Source organism: Sparus aurata, chromosome 21 (genome assembly GCF_900880675.1).
Source record: "Sparus aurata chromosome 21, fSpaAur1.1, whole genome shotgun sequence".
NCBI classification, from domain to species: Eukaryota; Metazoa; Chordata; class Actinopteri; order Spariformes; family Sparidae; genus Sparus; species Sparus aurata.
This window is the reverse complement of record NC_044207.1, coordinates 1,696,341-1,717,041: the sequence shown is the minus strand read 5'-3', so window position 1 is coordinate 1,717,041 and position 20,701 is coordinate 1,696,341. Positions and strand designations below refer to the sequence as shown.

General features: G+C 43.2%; 1 protein-coding gene across 23 annotated transcripts in view; it reads right to left on the bottom strand.

The window, feature by feature from the left end:
• depdc5 (DEP domain containing 5, GATOR1 subcomplex subunit) overlaps positions 1-20,701 on the bottom strand; it is a 67,123-nt gene that overhangs the window by 24,871 nt on the left and 21,551 nt on the right. The gene's annotated exons all lie outside the window — the stretch shown is intronic.

Here is a 20,701-nt window from a genome sequence, read left to right as displayed (position 1 = left end):
GATCGTAGGACGGCTACTTCGGGACCTTTTGTCCAAGAATATGTAAATGTATTTAATAAGATTTTTGGTTTCTAGAGAAATCTAAAAACTCGTGATAGGTAGAAATTAACTGGATATCTCTCTATAAAAGCGAGTAACCGCTGTCTGTCTGTCTGTCTGTGTGTGTGTGTGTATGTGTGTGTTCCTCAAATATCTCTGCGGATCAGGATCAGACTGACCTGAGAGTTTCAACATGGCTGCTGCGTGGTTCGAGGGTGTGCTATTTTGCATTTGTTTGGATTGCAATGATACCGTTAATAAATTATTTCATAAAAAGCGAGTAACCTCTGTCTGTCTGTCTGTCTGTGTGTGTGTGTGTGTGTGTGTGTGTGTGTGTGTGTGTATGTGTGTGTTCCTCAAATATCTCTGCGGATCAGGATCAGACTGACCTGAGAGTTTCAACATGGCTGCTGCGTGGTTCAAGGGTGTGCTATTTCGCATTTGTTTGGATTGCAATGATACCGTTAATAAATTACTTCATAAATGCTTTACAAATTCCATGAGCATTGTCCACCGGAGCCACCACAGTCACCTGCGCACCAGAGCCAATCACTGCACACCGTAGCCACGCGCACACCAGAGCCAATCACTGCACACCGTAGCCACGCGCGCACCAGAGCCAATCACTGCAGAGCCCACCGCGACCCCCCATCTTAAGAAACAAGCAGACTTATACCTGCAGCTGCGCAAGCTGTCCGGGATTTTGCCGGCGGTTCGGTCCCGTTCTGTTCTGTGCATCTAAACTGACTGTTGTGGATTAATGAGACTAAAAGAGTCCGGATTGAGTCTGTTTGGGTCTGAGGAGATCCGGAGACGCGCGGACAACAAATTGGAATCAGATCTGTGGATGTTCGTGTGTAGCTAGCTGCTAGCCGCTAGCTGCTATCCGCTAGCTACACAGCCCACCTGCCAATCGAGGCGATGGACCGGACTCACCGGCACGTCCAAAACCGGACTTAGGGTAAATAATGTCCGCCACGCTTTTTCGCGAACATTGCCGTCACGTTTGCTTTGTGTCTGGTGCAGGAAGAAACGGTAAAAACGGGCTTTTGTCACGAAAGTGTCCAAGCAGCAAGTTTGGTTGTTGAGGAACAGGAAGTTGTAGGAGGGACGTAAGCAGATAATTGACAGGCAACGACGGTCGGTGTGCAGACAGCGATACTGAGAGTTGAGAGATTTGTGACATTTAGCGTGTTTGGAGTGTATAGTTAGTGTGTTATGTAGTGTTTAGTGTGTAGTGGAGTTGTTTTTTTGTTTAATGAGTCAAAACAATTAGGAGACTGCTGAATGAGCATTGCCTGCATTTGAATGTAAATAGTTACATGTAACTTTGTACATCTTTAAAATGTATGCACATATAATGCAAATATAAATTGTTGTTTATATTATAAGTAATACAAAATGGTTTGTAAACATATTTGTGGTTTTCACAGTAAAAAAATATAACTTTTTCTACTCAAATTTTATGTTTTTTTGTGATTTTAGGTCCATTGTGTTAATACAGTATCACAAAATAAAAAAATAACTCTACAGTCACATGTGAGGTTGTGCTAAAAAAATAATGACACCAAGTAAATAGTTTTTAATAGTCAAAAACGGCCAATTATACCCTGGAATATTGGATTTCACAACAAACCTAAATATCCCTGACGTCCCACCTTCAAACACAGCCTCATTTGGCCATCCATGAAAAAGCTGCTTAACCTCCCACTTTTCTATAGGAATACATTTCTCTTACGGGCACTGCACTAGTTGTTATAATTTCCAAAAATTCTGTTGTGAAAGAGCAAGAGAGTTATAACAGATCTAGGCCTATGTATTTCAACAAAGGAAAATAAGACAAAAGTTAAACAACCACAAGCCATTCAAGTATAGATTTCTCAGTTTATGAGGTGCACTTGAAAACATCAGCACAAAGTCTCTGTCAATGTGTTTGAGTGTTCCAAACAAACACAATCAGACAGCAGAGGAAAGAAGGCGGAGCCCTTTAAATGACACTCTGACACTCTCTTATTTCATTTTAGACAGTGCTGGTGTTATCTCTAATCAAAGAAGGCTTGCATGCTGTATTACCTGAACGTTGAATTTTTTATCATAACCTCTGTATACTTTTACACAATATACACCAAGTTGCCAATTTATTTACCAGGAATGAGTTCTAAAACCCTTGTCTCAAAGTCAGTAATTTTTTTAAATTGGTTTTCAGTTAAATGCCTGAAATAAAGTCTGTGGTCAACTCAAGCTCAGGGGATTCTCACAACGACATAGAATCAGTCAGTAAATACCTCATGTTCTAAATATGAAGCGTCCGTGTTTGCATCACAGTGAACACAGAGACTCCACCCCAAAAGAGAGTGACAACAAAGGAGTACATTTGATTTTAAAAAACAAAAACAAAACAACAAAAATTATAAAAGCCTACATGTGTAGATACACACACACACATTTTATTTGTTTATATATATATATATGTGTATATATGTGTATATATATATGTGTATATATGTGTATATATATATATATACAGGGTTCTCCCCAGACGGTGGAACAGTGGCGCTGCGCCGCTATACCGCTCGGTCAGCGCCGCTATACTCCGCGCGTGACAGTGTCGAGCGTGTGTATATATATATATATATATATATATATATATATATATATATATATATATATATATATATATATATATATATATATATATATATATAACTTTCTATAAATGCACGGAATCTCTGTCTGTGTGTGTGTGTGTGTGTGTGTGTGTGTGTGTGTCTGTTAGTCAAATATCTCTGCGGATCAGGATCACACTGACCTGAGACTTTCAACATGGCTGCTGCATGGTTCAGTGGTGTGCATCTAAGCATTTGCTTGGACTGCAATGATACCGAGAATAAATTATTTCATAAATGCTTTACAAATTCCGCCGAGCATTGTCCACCGGAGCCACCACAGTCACGTGTGCACCAGAGCCAATCACTGCACACCGTGGCCTCGTGCGCACCAGAGCCAATCACTGCAGAGCTCAAGCCCACGACATACCTGAAGAAACAAGCGGATTTATACCTGCAGCGGAGCGAGCTGGACCGGGATTTTGCTGGCGGTTCGGTCCCGTTCTCTTCTGTTCTGTGCATCTAAACTGACTGTTGTGAATTAATGAGATTAAACGAGTCCGGACTGTTCGGGTCTGAGGAGATCTGGAGACGCGCGGACAACAAAGTGGAATCGGAATCTGTGGATGTTCGTGTGTAGCTAGCCGCTAGCTAGCAGCTAGCTGCTAGCGGCTAGCTACACGGCCCACCTCCCGAGGCGAAGGACCGGACGCATCGGCACGTCCAAAACCGGACCTAGGGTAAATAATGTCCGCCACGCTTTTTCGCGAACATTGCCGTCACGTTTGCTTTATGTCTGGTGCAGAAAGAAACGGTAAAAACGGGCTTTTGTCACGAAAGTGTCCAAGCAGCAAGTTTGGTTGTTGAGGAACAGGAAGTTGTGGGAGGGACCTAGGCGGATGATTGACAGGCAACGACAGTCAGACAGCGATATTGAGAGTTGAGAGATTTGTTACATTTAGCGTGTTTGGATTGTGTAGTGGTGTTGGTTTTTCGTTTAATGAGTCAGAACAATGAGAAGATGCTGAATGTGAAGCAGGCAGTGCAGCTCTCAAGGAGCACAGGCAGACCTGAGTATTGCCTGCATTTAAATGTAAATAGTTACATATAACTTTGTAAATGTTTTTAATGTATGCACAAATTTAGCAAACAATTTATATTTGCATTATAAGTAAAAAAAAAAATGGTTTGTTGTAAATATGTTTATTTGTGGTTTTCACAGTAAAAAAATCAAACTTTTTCTACTCGGATTTTATGTTTTGTTTTTTTTGTGATTTTAGGTCCATTGTGTTAATACAGTTTGTCAAAATAAAAAAAATAACTGTACAGTCACACATGTAAGGTTGTGCTGAAAATAATGACACCAAGTAAATAGTTTTTAAGGTGAAATATAATGGCAAAATCAAAAATAATCAAAAACAGACAATTATACCCTGGAATATCGGATTTCAGAACAAACCTAAATATCCCTGACATCCCACCTTCAAACACAGCCTCATTTGGCCATCCATGAAAAAGCTACTTAACCTCCCACTTTTTTATAGGAATACACTTTTGTTACGGGCACTGCACTAGTATAAACAAATATATATATATATATAGTTGTGGTCACTTTCTGAGATTTGAGGGGCTGCCATACTGTGTAATGTTTGATTGGTTGCCTGGTTACGCTGCCGCTTAAGTCTTTGACTGTCTCGTCTAAACAAACAAATAAACTGACTAAACCGCGACCGGGAGTCGATGGACAGAGGTCGACGCAACCAGGACGCTGGAGCAGGTGGCCGGCCCGACGCCTCTGAAGCGGGACGCCGACATCCCTGGAAGGCCTCTCGGACCAAGCTACAGGTGGTGAGCATTGGCGGAAGCAGCCGGTAAGTCGAATATTGTGCAGTATGGCAGCCGACTCCCACCGAGCTCCAGTTTTCATTTACAGAAATATGCGCACCTGTATCATCCCAATATCCCGCAACATATTTATGGGGGCTTGTCTGGGATCCAAACCCATTGAGAGTTAGTTATATTGTGGATGGTAGTAGCATTAAACAGTAGCATTAGTGGTAGGTCAGTGTTGTTTTGTTTAGCTTAGTTTTGGCTCTGTTTTTGAACAAGTAAAGGCGACCGAGTCGTTTTGAGCGGCTCATCAAAAAGTGTATACAGCCAGGTTAGACAGGGGAGAAACAGAGGGGTATACACTTAGGCTTGGATTAGCCGAGCGAGTCTGGACCTTTTCATTAACAGGGTCAGTACCGTTAGCGATAGCTCTAACCGTGGCGGTTATGCCTTGCTGAGTTCAGGACAGTGAACTGGGGTGAAGTGACAGCATAGGTAAGATGGCCAGGTTAGAAGTGGAGAAAACCTCTGCTGGAGGTCGGAAACCTGAGCTGGGATTTGATTTAAATAGAGCTCGTGCATTCATGCCTGTGTTTGAGGAAAGTGCTGTTGATGTTTTTTTTTAAATGTTTGAGAAGATGGCTATGGAGTGTGAGTGGCCTGAGGAGAAGTGGCCGTTGTTAGTACAGTGTTCTGACAGGGAAGGCCCAAAGAGCTGTGGCCGCTCTGGACGTTAGAGTGGGGCTGGAATATGATGCACTCAGGAAAGCTGTTTTGGAGGCCTATTGAGGCTTATAGAAGGCAGTTCAGACAGCTCAGAAGACAGCAGGAAGATTCTTATCTGGATTTATGGCGGCGACAGGAAGAGATTTTTGACTGCTGGATCAAGGCATGTCAGGCTTTTGACTACCTGAAGCTTAGGGATCTGGTCCTTTTAGAGCAGCGGTCCTCAATAGGCGGCCCGCCGGCCTCCTGTTTGTGGCCCCCGTACTGTTATTCCTTCACCATGTGTTTTGTTTTGGTCAGCACGTGTACACCGGGACTTGTCTCCATGCCAACGATACAAAGACAACTGGGTCACTCACCGCTGCGATCGCAACTTTTAACTTTCACTTTCGTTTTCGGAGCAGTTCGCGTATTCACATTTTGCCGGTGGCAAGAGATTGAAATGGTGTGTTCCAAGTCAACTGCTATGATAAAGTGGACAGTGAGAATCGGCAACTTATAGAAGTAGGAACTTAAAACTTCTATTCATTCTCCCTCCGACCAGGACAGAACTCACGGATCTGACAGTGCAGCAGTGACACACACTTACGATGTTTACATGTTTTAGCAAGTCTCATCATACTTTATCACCTGTAGCGTAACGGACGGGGAGTTCCTCCCGGCAAACACCCTTTCACTCACGGTGCCAAAATTTGTATCATCCTTGTTAAAACTCAACATCATTTAATCAAAGAACAAATGACGTGAATTAACCCACAACCATCTTACATATCATCTTATTCACAAACACTTTCACGAATCATAATTACACCAACATCGACAGAATACCCAAGAGTCATTGCGCCACAGTCCACAAGGGGCGTTACAATATGCCAGGAGAAGCTGTGATGAAGAATTCCAGTTTGAAACTGCATTATGAGACGAAGCATAGGAATTTTGAAGAGACATTTCATCAAAATTCAGAGATAAGCACAACACAAATAAATGCACTGAAATCGTCATATCAAGCTGCAAGCAGGATTCTTGTCACATCTATGTCACAATGAAAAAAAATAATGCACGATGAAGTGATGGACACAATGTCTGAAGGCAAACAAAAAGAGGAAATATTCAACTATGTATTTGGATTTATGTTAAAATGGAAATTACATTTTATTTTTGTTCGTATTTTGTTGTTTAGAATGAAAAGGACATTTTGTTTTGAATATTACAGTATTATTGCATGTGGCCTGGCCGACCTCAATACATGGACCTTTGAGTCATTGAAAAAAATCTTTGTGGCCCTTTAAGATTTGTATTTGAGTACCCCTGTTTTAGAGCAATTCAAGCTAAGTGTTCCCAAGGATGTCGAAGTTTATTTGAACGCCCAGGCATGCAGCTTAGCTAGCAGATAGCTATGAGGTGGCCCATGGGGGTGCCTCAGCCATTGTCAGCAGGAGGAAGGGATTTGAGGACAGAGGGGAGGAGCGATCTCCGAGGCAGAGTGAGGTTGGAAACTGGCACTGTAGTATAAAATAATCATAGCAAGTAGATAGTGATCAGTATAAAATAACCACAGTTAGTAAAAATAGTGACTAATGGTAACTGATAATAACTGTTATAATGATAAAAGTAAGAAACAAAGGGTAATAAGTGTGAAAGAGTTGCTTAAACATACTACTGGGCACCAGCTGACTGAAAAGTGCATCTACTGTTTAAAGCTGCTATAGTCAGATGATGTGAAGTGAAAAATATAACAACAAATCCAAGAATTAAGTCATATAACCAAATATGTAACACTGTCATTAAGTTCAAAAATATTGTGCAAAGAGTGATCAGATATAATGGGATGCATCAAGAAAGGGACTGAGTTATCAGAAAACCTGCAGGCCCGAAGGCCACAGTTTCTAAGAGCCAGCGATAAGGACACAGTGAGAGATCCTTCATAAAAAACCAAAGCGAGGCGAGGAGCAACTGGTCAACATGCAGTTCGGCACGAGCGCAGCAGGTAATACAGGGTTTTTCCACAAGAGGTACGGGGATTTTCCATAAGAAATATGGTGTTTTTCCACAGAGAAATAGCAGTGTCAGCAGAAATTAAGCAGAATAGTGATTGGTTGAGGCCATGTTGTCCGAACGGACACACCCCCTTTTCTGTGTTTAAAAAAGGATGCTCGGGGCTTTGAACCTCGGGTCAGTTTGGTTTTTTCACAGATTTTGTCTGTGTCTGATCCCGCTCTTTTTTGCCGGCAAATAAAGTGCTATTGCACTCAGCCTTGAAGACTCCTGGTGACTTGTTGATCTTTGAAATCTTTTGGACCAACCGAGAAAAGAGAAGTCATTTTATGATATTTTGGCGACCACGAAGGGACTGGAATCGAGCTAACTAAGAGGGTCTGCCTTAAGGGTGGAAGGATCAACCTGCATTCCAGCACCAAGATCACCAAAAAGTCAAAGGTAAGCAGAGCCTTTAATATCTGCCAATTTGAGTTGGTGACTGAATGCAGGTGTGATTTCCGCCCAAAAGGTAAAGCCCATAAGCTCACCAGTTTCGAACCTAATCAGAATACTAAAATTAACAACTAAAATACATCACCAAAGGAAAAAGTCAAGACTGGGTGCACTTAATGTATTGTGTGTCTTGTATGTCACTGTGTTCATGTTTGTATGTCTGTAAGAGGGCATTACTAAATGGCGCGGAATAAGAATGAATGATACAGAGTACTGGGATAGAGTAATATTAAATGTGTGTGTTGCATATTGGCTTGCTGCAACCGGGGTGTTTGCGGGAGGATTGATTTGGATGGCAATTAAAGCACAGAAGCTATCTAACTTGGAGGATAAGGCCAAAGCTAAACAAGGTCAGATGTTGCAGCTGTGTGAAGGTAATGAGCAGGCCGTGTGAAAGACAGAGAAAGAAGGGAGAAACTGTGATATGAGGAGTGCGTGTGTGTAACCAAAGCGTAGTGACATTAAAGGTTAAAGCTGTTGGCCCGAATTTTGGAGAAAAGTGTTTCTGAAATAAGATTGTGATCGAGGCGGGTGTGTGAAAGACAAAAAAGAAAAGGAAAGAGCCCTGATGTGGGGAGTGTGTGTGTAACTGGGGTGTAGTGATATGGAAGGTTAAAGCTGTCGGCCCGAATGTTGGAAGAAGTGTTTCCAAAATAAAATTAGATGAAGCGGGTGTGTATCATTCGATATCAAGAGCACATAGTAGTTGTGATATATCATTACAAACAAGGCACATTTGTTGTTTGTTCCATAATGTTTGTCAAAGTGTGAACTAGGAGATAAAAAGCAGTGGGCTTTAGTGTGTTACAAGAGTGTGACTTAAGAAGAATAAGCGCGACTTAAGAAGAATAAGCGCTGTGGATACCGCTTGCGGCTTCAGTGACAAACGGTCAACCGCGGAGCATGGTCTGTACCGGCAGCTGGCTTAAGGATAAGCGCTGTGGCTACCGCTTGCGATTTCGGTGACAAGAGGTCAACCGAATAGCAAGGTCTGTACGGGCAGCTGGCTTAAGGATAAGCGCTGTGGCTACCGCTTGCAATTTCGGTGACAAGAGGTCAACCGAATAGCAAGGTCTGTACGGGCAGCTGGCTTAATAAAACGCCAGATTTGAGCACTGTCACAAGAGTGTGACCAGAGTGCACAAAGATCGCTTCAGCGGCGATAAACAGGGAGAAGTTGCATGCAGGAAGGGAGGCTGGCCAGAAGTGAGGAGTGTGTGTGAGTGAGCCAAGACGTCGAGATAAAAAAACCAAAACAAAAAACAAACCTGCTCTCACAGAGCTGAGTGGTAGAGAGAGAAGAAACTCAAGATCCTTTTTTTTTCTTCCTTTTTTTCTTTTTCCAGTCAGCTGTGAATAGGACGAAAATTGGCAAACTAAAAGTTTTAGTCACCCTGACACTGCCGGCATATGTGTTGTATGTTTGTAAAATAAAGTAGATTGTGTGTTTAGAATTAAAAGCGCTGTATGTTGAGAGTAAGAGCACATTGTATAATAAGAACATGAGTACATTGTGTGTTTAAAATACAAGTGCATATGTATATTAACAATAACATCATAACCTACATTATGGTGCACTGTATGTAGTAATAATAATAATAATAATAATAATAATAATAATAATAATAATATAAGCACACTGTGGGCTTGAAGTATGAACACAGTAGAGTGTTTAGAGAGCAAGCATCAAATCAGTGCTGTGACAAACAATTAATAAATAACATAATAATAATAATAACAACAGTATAATTATTATTTTTGATAATAATAACAATTATTGTTGATAACAACAATAATAATATTACTACTAATAATACTAGTATTAATAGTTCTTAATTAATTAATTAACATAATAATAATAATAACAATAATAACAAATCATAATTTGACAATATTGATGATAATTATAATAATAATAATAATAATAATAATAATAATAATAATAATCAATATAAGAGAAGTGTAATACAAATAATTGTTAATCATAGGCAAAATAGAATAACAAATAATAATAACATAAGTGGCTTAGGATGAAGTGGTGGGTGATGACACAGATGCAAGCATAAAAATGAAAATGAAAATGAAATAATAACTAATGGCTGTTGCGCCACTGAAGGGGACATAGAAACTCAAGGTGTCGGAACTAATTTTTGGCTTGAACGAACATATTTTGGTGAAGAGGGAGTTGAATACTGGCAAACTGAACAAGAAATCAGTCAGAAATTATGGTACTTGACTAAAGTTGTTAATCTAACCCGAACAGAAAAGAATTCCCTGCAGTAGCGTGGGCAGAGGTGGTATGGGGACTGTGGACCCCTCACAGACTGTCAACAATATTCGAACAGCTTTGCAAAAAATCCACTAACTAAAACAACTGTCTCACTAAACCCAATTTTAGGAATCCCAGAGGGCCTAACCACAGGGGAGCAGTTGATCCGCGGCTGGATATTGGTGTGATCCCTAGGAGAGTAGAGTAGGACACAGGTAAATTTGGCTACATCATCAAGGAAACTACAAAAGACGGTGTTGAGGAGTTAAAATACAATCCCACCCAGAGAAAAATACTTAAAGCTGGTGTAACTGTCCGTAAAATAATAGTCTGGATAAAAACAACTGCTCCACAGTGGTCAACTCCACCCCCATATGCCCCCCATGCAGCCGGAGGGTGTAGCACAGCTGAAGCCCCAACAGGACAATTTCCGATTAAAGAAGTCCAAGGCAGTATGGAAGGAGAAGTGATGGGAAAAATAACAGTAAATTGGGGCTCAAAGCCAGAAAGACTGAGAGCTAACAGTGAAAAAGAAGAAAACAGCCCAAGAGAAGAAGATAATGCCAGCAAGGAGTGGAGCCGGCTGACACCGAAAAAGCAGAAATACAGCTGAACAAGAAGCTCAGAGGACCTGTAACTCTGAAATCCAAACAGCAGAAGACAGGTATAAGGAGCTGGATAGAGGGGAAAGCCCATTAGAGAAAGACAGAAGCCGGTATCAATGCCTAGAGAGAAAGCCTGGAGACAGCTTGGAGGGAGACGACAGCGAAAATGAAATCATCACCGGGGCGGCGTGCCAGAAGAAGCATAGCACCCCAAAAGTATATCAACCCCGAGAGGAAAACGAACGGTCCCTCACGCAGTTCCGGACCAAAGAGAGAGTGGAGAAATGGTGCAGCGGATCGCAACAGCTTGAAGAGAAACTCGAGCAGCTGGAGAAATTACAAGAGGAGAAACAACTTGGGGCTGAACTAGAAAAACTGAGGGAAGAGGCGGAAAGGATCAAGACTGGTCCTCAAACAATGAAACTAAAGTTGACGGGAACAGTGGTACCGACAGTCTGTGAAGAAGGTGAAGAAATCCCAGCAACTGGATCGCATCCAAACTACTCTGTCCAATCTAGTAGGGCACCATGCAAACCAACTGAAACCCGAACGAGAACAGGAAAACTATATGACACTCCGAAATAATAAGAAGGTGACAACACGTCCACCCAACCATGATGAAGAAGAAATGTCAGACGCAGACTTTCAGGAGGATGAACTACAAGCATCAAACCACATCACTGAAGAACACAGAGTCTCCATATATCCACTAATGACAAAGTCTGGACACCGTCAGCCTCAGTACGTGCCGTGGTCACTCTGCGACATGATTGGACTGGCAGGCAGGCTTCCACATCTCACAGAAGGAGCCAGTAAATGGATTACGGCGCTAGAAGAAAACACAGTAGGAGTGACACTGGCTCTAGGAGACATCAAAGCACTCTTGATGCATGTAGGTGGCAAACACACCGCCGAAGAAATTTTCCACGCAGCTCAACTGCCCCTAGTGGTGCAAGGAAACAGAGCTGATGACTTGAGGTTCAACAGTTTCCGTAATCGCATCTGGGCTGAATTAAGAAAACAATATCCGGAGAAGATGGATCCCTCAAGGCTGGAGGGAGAGACACTGAAGGGCGGAGAATGCCCAGCCAAGTTTCTGCGCTCTTTCCAGAAAAAGTGGAGGGAGGAAACCAGCAGCGCATGGAATCTCAACAACACCACACAGAGCCTGTTCAAGGTAATGGTGAAAAAGGCCATGCCACAAGTAGTACAGAAGCATCTGGAAAATGTGGTGGGACTCATGAAGATGGAGTGGCCATTGTTCTCAGAACATCTGATTCACCATGTGGAGAGTGTCAGAAAAGAAAAACAAAAAGAGGAGGACGCAAATAAGAATCTGACTAATAAGCTGGCACAACCACAACTGAGTGAACTTAGCACAAAACAAAAGAAAGGCAAAATCCAGGCACCAGTGATAACTGTGGAGCAAGCTCAAGTGCCAGTCACCGCAACAATGGCACCCCAGAGCCCAGTTGAACTCTCTCCACCTCCTCAGACACAAGTCCCACCGGCGACCAAACAAACAATATCACCTATTCCATTACCACCAATCCATGTGCACCTACCCAGTGGAGATGAACGCTATAAAGGCAAATAGCACAAAGAGGAGGTCCATATCACAGAGGGCGGGGCCATCCCTTGAACCAATATGGACGGTCACAGTCCCAAACTTACCCAAACATGGACCAAAGTAATGATCAGTTCTGCTGGGGATGTGACAAAAAGGGACATCGTCGGAGAGACTGTCCAATAAATCCATGGACAGGACCAGCAAGAGAGTGGCAATAGGGGTGCCCAAAGAAGCCTAAGGGGGAGCACATGACACCAGTGGTTTCCATACAACCACATGACGAGCCGACCATACAAGTGATGATACGAGATCAAGAACACTCCTTTATGGTAGATACAGGAGCATTCTCTGGGAAAACATAGATAATACCCCTAACTCAGCTCGCTCAATGTTGATTGCTGGAAGAACCATAACAGCACCACTGCTGAATTCGGAGAATACACCTATTAACCTGCTGGGAAGAGACATTTTATGCCCATTAAAGGCTAATATAGTATGTACAAAGGAAGGATTGAAAGTGGATTTCTCCAATGATCCCACCCACAGACTAATGACAGTACAAGTAATACAAGAACCCATCACCCAAGTCCAGCCGGCTGTGTACTGGATCCAGTGGCCCTCAGCATCGGAGTTGATACAAAAATGGGAACCCTGGATAAGCTGGGCCATGGATCAAATGGGAGCTGCATACGAACCACAACTACCATTACACTGCACCCTGATGTACGATGAAGTGCAGTCTCATACGGACTATAAAGAATGTTGGGAAGAACTTATCAATAGGAAGCCGTTCTATATGGTCAGCTCAAGCGTGTTCATAGGACCGCAAGGAGCAGCAGCCGCAGTAACGCTTCCTACTGAGCTACAGCCATGGTTTCAAGTCCCACACTCAACCCCGCACACCACGCTTCATGATAGCAGATGGTCACGAATCACATGAACTTGGAACCATGATGAAGTTAGTGTTACAGAAGCATCATTGGCTGCCAACACAAACCGTAGGTGCTTATACTACCGTTGATGGACAGTATATTAGAATATCATTGAGGGCATGTGATGAAGGGACAGCAGAAAGAGTATTGGTGAACAGTAGGTCACCCACACAGATGGTGACATCAGTAGAACAGGAGGTTTCACTTAAGCAAATACCTCAGGAATTATGGTCACAGCATAAAACAGATGTGGGTTTGGTAAAATCAGCACAACCTGTCCAGATCAAGCTAAAAAGTGGCATAGTGTTGCCGTATCAGAGACAATATCCTCTAAAACAACAAGCTGTGGACGGCATCAGGCCAACAATCGAAGGTCTGCTAAAAGCAGGAGTACTTATCAAGACACAAAGTCCCTGTAACACACCTATCTTTCCAATCAAAAAACCACACTCCGATAATTATCGACTGGTACATGACCTGCGAGCTATCAATGCTATTGTGGATGCTGAGACGCCCATTGTCCCTGACCCCCATACATTACTGTCAAACATTCCACCCTCAACTCAATGGTACACAGTGATTGATTTATGTTCTGCATTTTTCAGCGTGCCATTGCAAACAGACTCTCAGTATCTATTTGCATTTACTTACCAGGGTCAGCAATACACGTACACACGGCTGGCACAAGGCTATGTAGACAACCTCACCATTTTTAACAAAGTGCTAGCCGATGATTTACAACACTTAGACATGGCGAGTACTGTAATCCAGTACGTGGATGATCTCCTAATCTGTAGTCCCACCAAAGAACAATGTGAAAAGGACTCAACAGCAGTATTGAAGGCCTTAGCGAAGGGGGGACACAAAGTTAGTAAAACCAAATTACTGTTCTGCCAAACCAAGGTTGAATACTTAGGCAGACAACTTAAGGGAAACAAAAGGAGCATTGCTCCTTCTCAAATCGAGGCCATAATCGAGGCTCCTAAACCACAAACTGTTGGATAAATGTTGACTTTCCTGGGGATGGCGGGATATAGCCGGCCATGGATTTGTGATTATGCTATAAAAGCTGCCCCGTTGCAAGGCCTAATTCGTGCTAAGGGGTTTGTACCTCAAACTAAATCCTCCATTAAGTTACAGTGGACAGAAGAGGCCGAAGGTGCCTTTCAAGCTCTGAAATCAGACATGCAGTCAGCTCCAGCATTGGGAAACCTGGAAAACTATACTAAACCCTTTCACTTATATGTTGCAGAAAGTGGAGTTTTGATGCAAAACACTCCAACTGGTAAGCAACCATTAGCATACTATAGCACCAAGTTGGACAATATTGAGGCTGGTCTGCCTCCCTGCTACCAGGGACTTGCAGCAGTGGTTTTTGCTTTTAAGAAAGTCTCAACAGTGACCATAGGACATCCAACTATCTTATACACGTCCCACCAGATACATGCCCTCCTCACCAGCCCTAGGTTTGTACTAACACAAGCTAGAAAAACAGGTTATGGAGTTGTGCTCTCAGCACCAGAACTGAACATCCAGAGTTGCAATACAGTTAATCCTGCAACACGGATGGCGATACCAATTGATGGAACCCCACATGACTGCCTTCAGGCCACAAATGTGTTTCTGAAACCGCGTGAAGATATGCATAATCAACCAATAACAGCTGATCTTACTCTGTTCACAGACGGGTCCTGCTTCAGAGACGCAACAGGCAACCATGCAGGTTACGCAATCGTACAGTTGCTGCCAGATGATACTTTTACTACAGTCCAAATGATCAAGCTTGCCCAGCCATGCTCAGCACAGCTTGCAGAAATTAATGCTTTAACTGCAGCATGCAAACTGGCAAGAGGCAAGTGGTTAAATGTATACACGGACTCACAGTACGCATACGCAGTGTGCCACGTACACAGAAATATCTGGAAACAGAGAGGTTTCCTCAGAGCGGATGGCACACCAGTAACGCATGGGGAAGGCTCAAAGCCATTCATTTACCAATCGCATTAGCTATTATCAAGTGTGCGGCACACCAAAAGAGCAGTTCCCTAATAGCTAAAGGCAATAACCTGGCCGATGAGGCAGCTAAACAAGCCGCAACTAGCACATATGTCGGACCATTGTTGGTAGCCGGGGACTGTGAACCACTCACTACTTTATCATCCTTAATAGCAGCCCAGAACGTGGCTGGCATATATGAACAATGTGGTTGAAACGTGGCGCTATTAAAGCCACTCAAGAAGGCCCCCAGAAAGGTTTATGGCGTAGCGCACATGGACACTTTGTGCTGCCCACAGGTCTGCTAAAAATCGCCATTCGTGATGCGCATGGCTCTGACCATTGCGCAAGGGGGGAGGTGATCAGGAGGCTTCAAACTGTTTGGTGGGCACCATTTTTGGCAAGTACAGTAGATAAAACTTTAGCAGAATGCGATGTTTGTGCACACCATAATGTGAGGAAAGCATTTTCAGCACCAATTGCACATATCCCACCGCCTAGTGGACCATTTCGCCATCTGATGATGGACCACATAGACATGACAGAACGAGTGAAAGGATTCAGATACATTCCGGTTGTTGTTGACAGGTTCAGCAGATGGGTCGAAGCAGTCCCAACAAAGGGCCCAGATTGCAGATCAGCTGCAAAAATTTTATGTAAAGAAGTGTTCCCGCGGTTTGGTTTGCCAGATTGCATAAGTTCTGATAACAGGCCGTCTTTTGTTGCAGATATGATGAAAGTGTCAATGAAAATGTTGGGAATCAAACAGAAGTTTGGGTGTGTATATCATCCACAGTCACAAGGTGCGGTAGAACGCGCTAATGGAACATTGAAAGCGAAGCTGGCCAAAATCATGGCGGACAGCGAATACAAGGTTAAATGGGTGGATGCTCTGCCACTAGCGCTTATGATGCGAACACAAGCTAACAGACTAACACACCTAACACCGCATGAAATGACGACAGGGAGACCAATGCCGGGGACAGAGACGCAGACATCTCAGACGCACAACAAAGAATCATACCAGGAGACTGGGTCTACGTGAAGGTGTTCAAACGAAAGTGGGACCAGCCTCGACGACAAGGTCCTTTTAAAGTTACCCTAGCTACCCCAACCGCGCTCAAAGTTGAAGGTAAGAGCGTTTGGTTCCATTTAAACCACTGCTGTCAAGCCGGAGAGCCAGCAAGAAAACAACGTGAACCAGAAAGGGACGGCGACGCCGCCCAACTGGAAGATAGCCAGCCTTCAACACCGCAGGAAGAAAGCGCGAGGAAGGCGACGCCTCCCCACATGCAGCAAGGCGATCACAGAGACTGATTGAGAGACAAAAAGGGACTGAAGCAGCCCCGCAAGTAGTGGATTATTAGCACCCAGGCTGAGTCAAGGCAACAGCCCAGAGATTCAGGATCATGACACGACAGAAAGGCAGGACACAACAGAGGGAGAGCAAGGGTCAAGCCCAGGGCAAGGACCAAGTTACAGACCAGAACTTTAAAGAGCAGAATTATCAGAAACAGCATCCCCAAATGTGGACTCACTCACAATTTATAAAAAGGGCACAGATGAGTGAGAGAGAAATAAGCATTAGGAGGAAAAGGATAAGGAATTCGACAGTAAGGGCACTTAGAGTGATAGGATGGATATTAGTATACCTTCTTGATTAATCTGGAACCAATGCCAAAAACAAAGCAGGAACAATGGACAGAATGTGCATTAGCTATAGGGGTATCAGCAGTAAGACAAAAAAGAATACCCACTAGCACAATAATAGAAATCACGTACGTAAAATCTGCCACACATGACCAGGCCCTGATAACTGATTCAAACAATATTAAGGTTAGCAGCTATCCAATCCATGAACAATGCCGTACGGAAGGTGTGACGACAGTGGTAATGAAATGCTCAACCCTACTATGCACTGATATGAAACATAACAAAATTATCACAGAAGCAGAAGCAAGAAAACTGGTAAAGTTCCAAAACAACCCATAAGCGCACAGTTCGCCAAGCTAAAACTCATAAAGTAATAGGGTGGGAGAATAATATGTTCTATCAATGGATAGTTCTATCTCACCCAGACAAGTAAGTGAACAATCCTGCGTTGCATGCTACAATCCAAAAAGATTGCCTGCAATATTACCTATTCCAGGGATAGAAGCAGAGGCTTGCAGAAATGAGACGACCTGCGTATTGCGTGATAGCAATGGCCAGTTCAGAAAAGGAATGGAAAAACACTGGGCTACAAGCCACAGTCTGCCCCCAACAATTAGATGGTAGATTTGAATCGTGGGTGCCACCACTGACCCTAAAAGCAGATGGATTGACACATCCTTTTTGTATAGTCAGAGGAGCAGAAGTGGTTAAAGACATGGCAGAAGCTAAGAAAGCAGCACTCCACGCTTCTAAAATGATAAACGCAACCAACGGCCGTTCTCGCCGGCGAGGCAGCGCTGGTTTCACAGCGCCAAATGGGACGCAGTACCAATGGAGATCTCAGTCAGATGAGAACCCAACTGACTTACTGGGAAAACCATTAGCTAGAGGAACAGTAAAAAGTGGAGTGCGAGCAGAAATTAGATATCTAAAAGTCTTACAAACAGATCACAAAGCGCACTAGCGTACAAATCAAGCCTCAGATGATCACCAGCACCTCTAGAAAGGCAGCGCTAAAGTGCAAAGTTATAACACACGATGCAGACTATCTTGCAATATGGGGCAATGATACCGTCATTAGGAGGCACCGCCTCCCAACACTGTTCGAAGGAACACGACCATTAGCAGACATATTTTGGCTGTGTGACGATAGCCCACAAATAAAAATTACACTGCCTGAAAATTGGAAAGGAATATGTGCCCCTGTCATGATAACTGGCCAGATATCTGTACTAGGGTTAACTCCAACAAAAAACAGCATCCAGAATGGAACGACCCGGACAAAAAGGAGCCTAATTGCTCGGCCATGGACTAAGGACGAGTTTTTATATATCGTGGAATCAGGAACCCATTGGAGTACCGGATGAACATCTGGCAATAGCAGAGTCCTGGATTAAATCAGGTCGAGGGACAGGCTGGGTACCGTTTCTGGGACCAATAGTTAGTGCTCAATATATGGTGCGCAATAGTAGATGGATAAATTACTTATGGTACAACCAGATGCGATTTATGAATTTATTGGACCATAAAAGTAATACACGGAATCAACAAGCAGCTGTATGCAACCTCCCAAATGAAGCTGCAGAACAGGTTCGTAATAGACAGGCTAATGGCTGAGGAACAAGGGGTTTGTACCTATTTTGGGGATGAATGTTGCACAGAGATACCACAATTCGCAGGAGAAACAGGTAATCTCACTAAGTTGCTAAAACAGATGGAGGCCATAAGGAATGAACATGTAGAAAACTAATTGGAGAACCCGATCCCAAAAGCAAATTGTCATGGACTCACATCTTCAAAATCATAGGGACGATAATAGGCGGACTCCTACTGATAGCAGTGGTAGTGATGTGCTGTGTACTGCCAATAATAAAACTAATGATTAGCAAAACAACCAAAGTAATAACAGGACAATTTCCAGTCCAAATAAACAACATAATGGAGCTGACTACCCACGATTCTATAGAAAATCCCTATCAGGACATGATGACACAGGAAACATATGAAAATTAACTGGACCAAAATGGCAGACAAATCACATAGCCATAGACAAAAGAGAGGAAGGAGGAAAGGAATGGAGGGCAATGACAAATTGCAGATAATATTAGACAAACTTTCACTTGGACCAATCCAGTCAAAAGGATCCAAAACTTATATACAGTACCATAATTGGTCAGTGCACTCAAAAGAATATCCCATGCCAGATGAAACTGCAGAATTACGAGTGGAGACAATACAATGTATATGCAATGGAAAAGTAGTACATATGATTTAGGCAAAGGGTTGAGCCTGAAACATCACTGCGCACTCCTGATGTACAAATATGATTTGGTAGAACTTGAGAAAAATGGAACATGTGATGTGTGCATGCCCCTACATACACCAAAGGAAGAGTAGACATATACTCTGTAAATCTTGGGCCAGACATATTATTTAGTATGCATATGGCCCTACAGAAGTATGGTAAGGAAGAGATAGAAAGACTATCAGCTCAGTGTGTAGAGAAGTACAGGAAACACGCAGACAGGCCCTATATCCAGATAGGTGGAATAGTGTTTTGCATTATCCAGCAGGACCCTTGCCGATCAATGACGACGAAAGGTGCAGGCTTGATGGCCTCAGAGAAGTCATAAGAGCACAAAGATTGCTGATAGGAGAGTCAACCCAAGGAGAAGAACATGATTGGAACAGGTGTGCAGAACGGCCCGATGAGAGTGGGTCCAATGAGCCCACCTCTTCTGGCCCACTCCCCCCAGCTCCGAGAGTGTCACAGTCACCAACAGAGGACGATGGTATACTAGTTGTAGAAGTGGTGGCAACATCCGTGCGCATGGAATCTCCAGCAATTCAAGATGCACCTGAAGTTGTGGCCCCATTGGAGCAGAGGGCCCGGGTGAAATGTGCACCAAAACGGCGATCTCAGACAATAGGGGGGCTGCGTCAGGAGCTTGCTCTGATGAAGGAAAAGAATGGTTTACTGGAGCGGATGGGTCAGCTGTGGCGTGAGCAGGCAGTGCACGTGCAAGAAGAGAGGGACCGCCTCATGGTGCACGTGGATCGTCTGAGAATTCAGCAAGATATGCTCCGACAGATGATAAGACGCAATCGGTCCCTGCGTTGATTCTCATCGACCACCGATGTGGAGTGGCAGGTGCCACTCATAATGCACGGTGACATTCCCACTTCTGCCCTTGATATCCTAAGGCCATAGAGAACTGATAGGGTTTCATCCACCAACATGCTGCCACACTGATGGACTATAAAAGAACATCACAGCATTACACTGAAGAGCGCACTAACTATCACGTTTGATTGCACCAAAAGAAGTACCACTATATTATGTACTTCTTGTTTGAGATTCACTGTGTGACCTATCACGTTTTATTGCACCAAAAGAAGTACCACTATATTGTGTAATTCTCATTTGAAATTCACTGTGTGACCTTATTTACCAAGCACTAGAGCACTGACAAACGTACAGCTATATTATGTACAATATATTAAACACTGGAGCATTGAGTTAAAAAAAGTTTGAGACATGTACTGAAATTTTAATTGTGATGCAGAACTTGTGATACTAAGCACCAACTACTTGTTGGTATTCTTTTCCTGGGAACCTTACTCCCAACAAGCAATATATAACTGCCTAATGGTGCCTACCACTTCCGTTACTGTATGGATCCGCATGCAAGGTTGAGCATGACGAGAACCATACCCATGAAAGAAGGCACAACAGCAGGCATTCCCAGAACCCCCATGTGTGTGTGTGTGTGTATATATATATATATATATATATATATATATATATATATATATATATATATATATATATATATATATATATATATATATATATATATATATATATATATGTATTTGGTCTGCGTTCAGACCAGACGCGAATACAATCGCTTGAGACGCTTGTATCGCGCCGCTTGATCATTTTTAGACTGTTCGCATCATCGCGCTTGTCGCACTTGACGCTC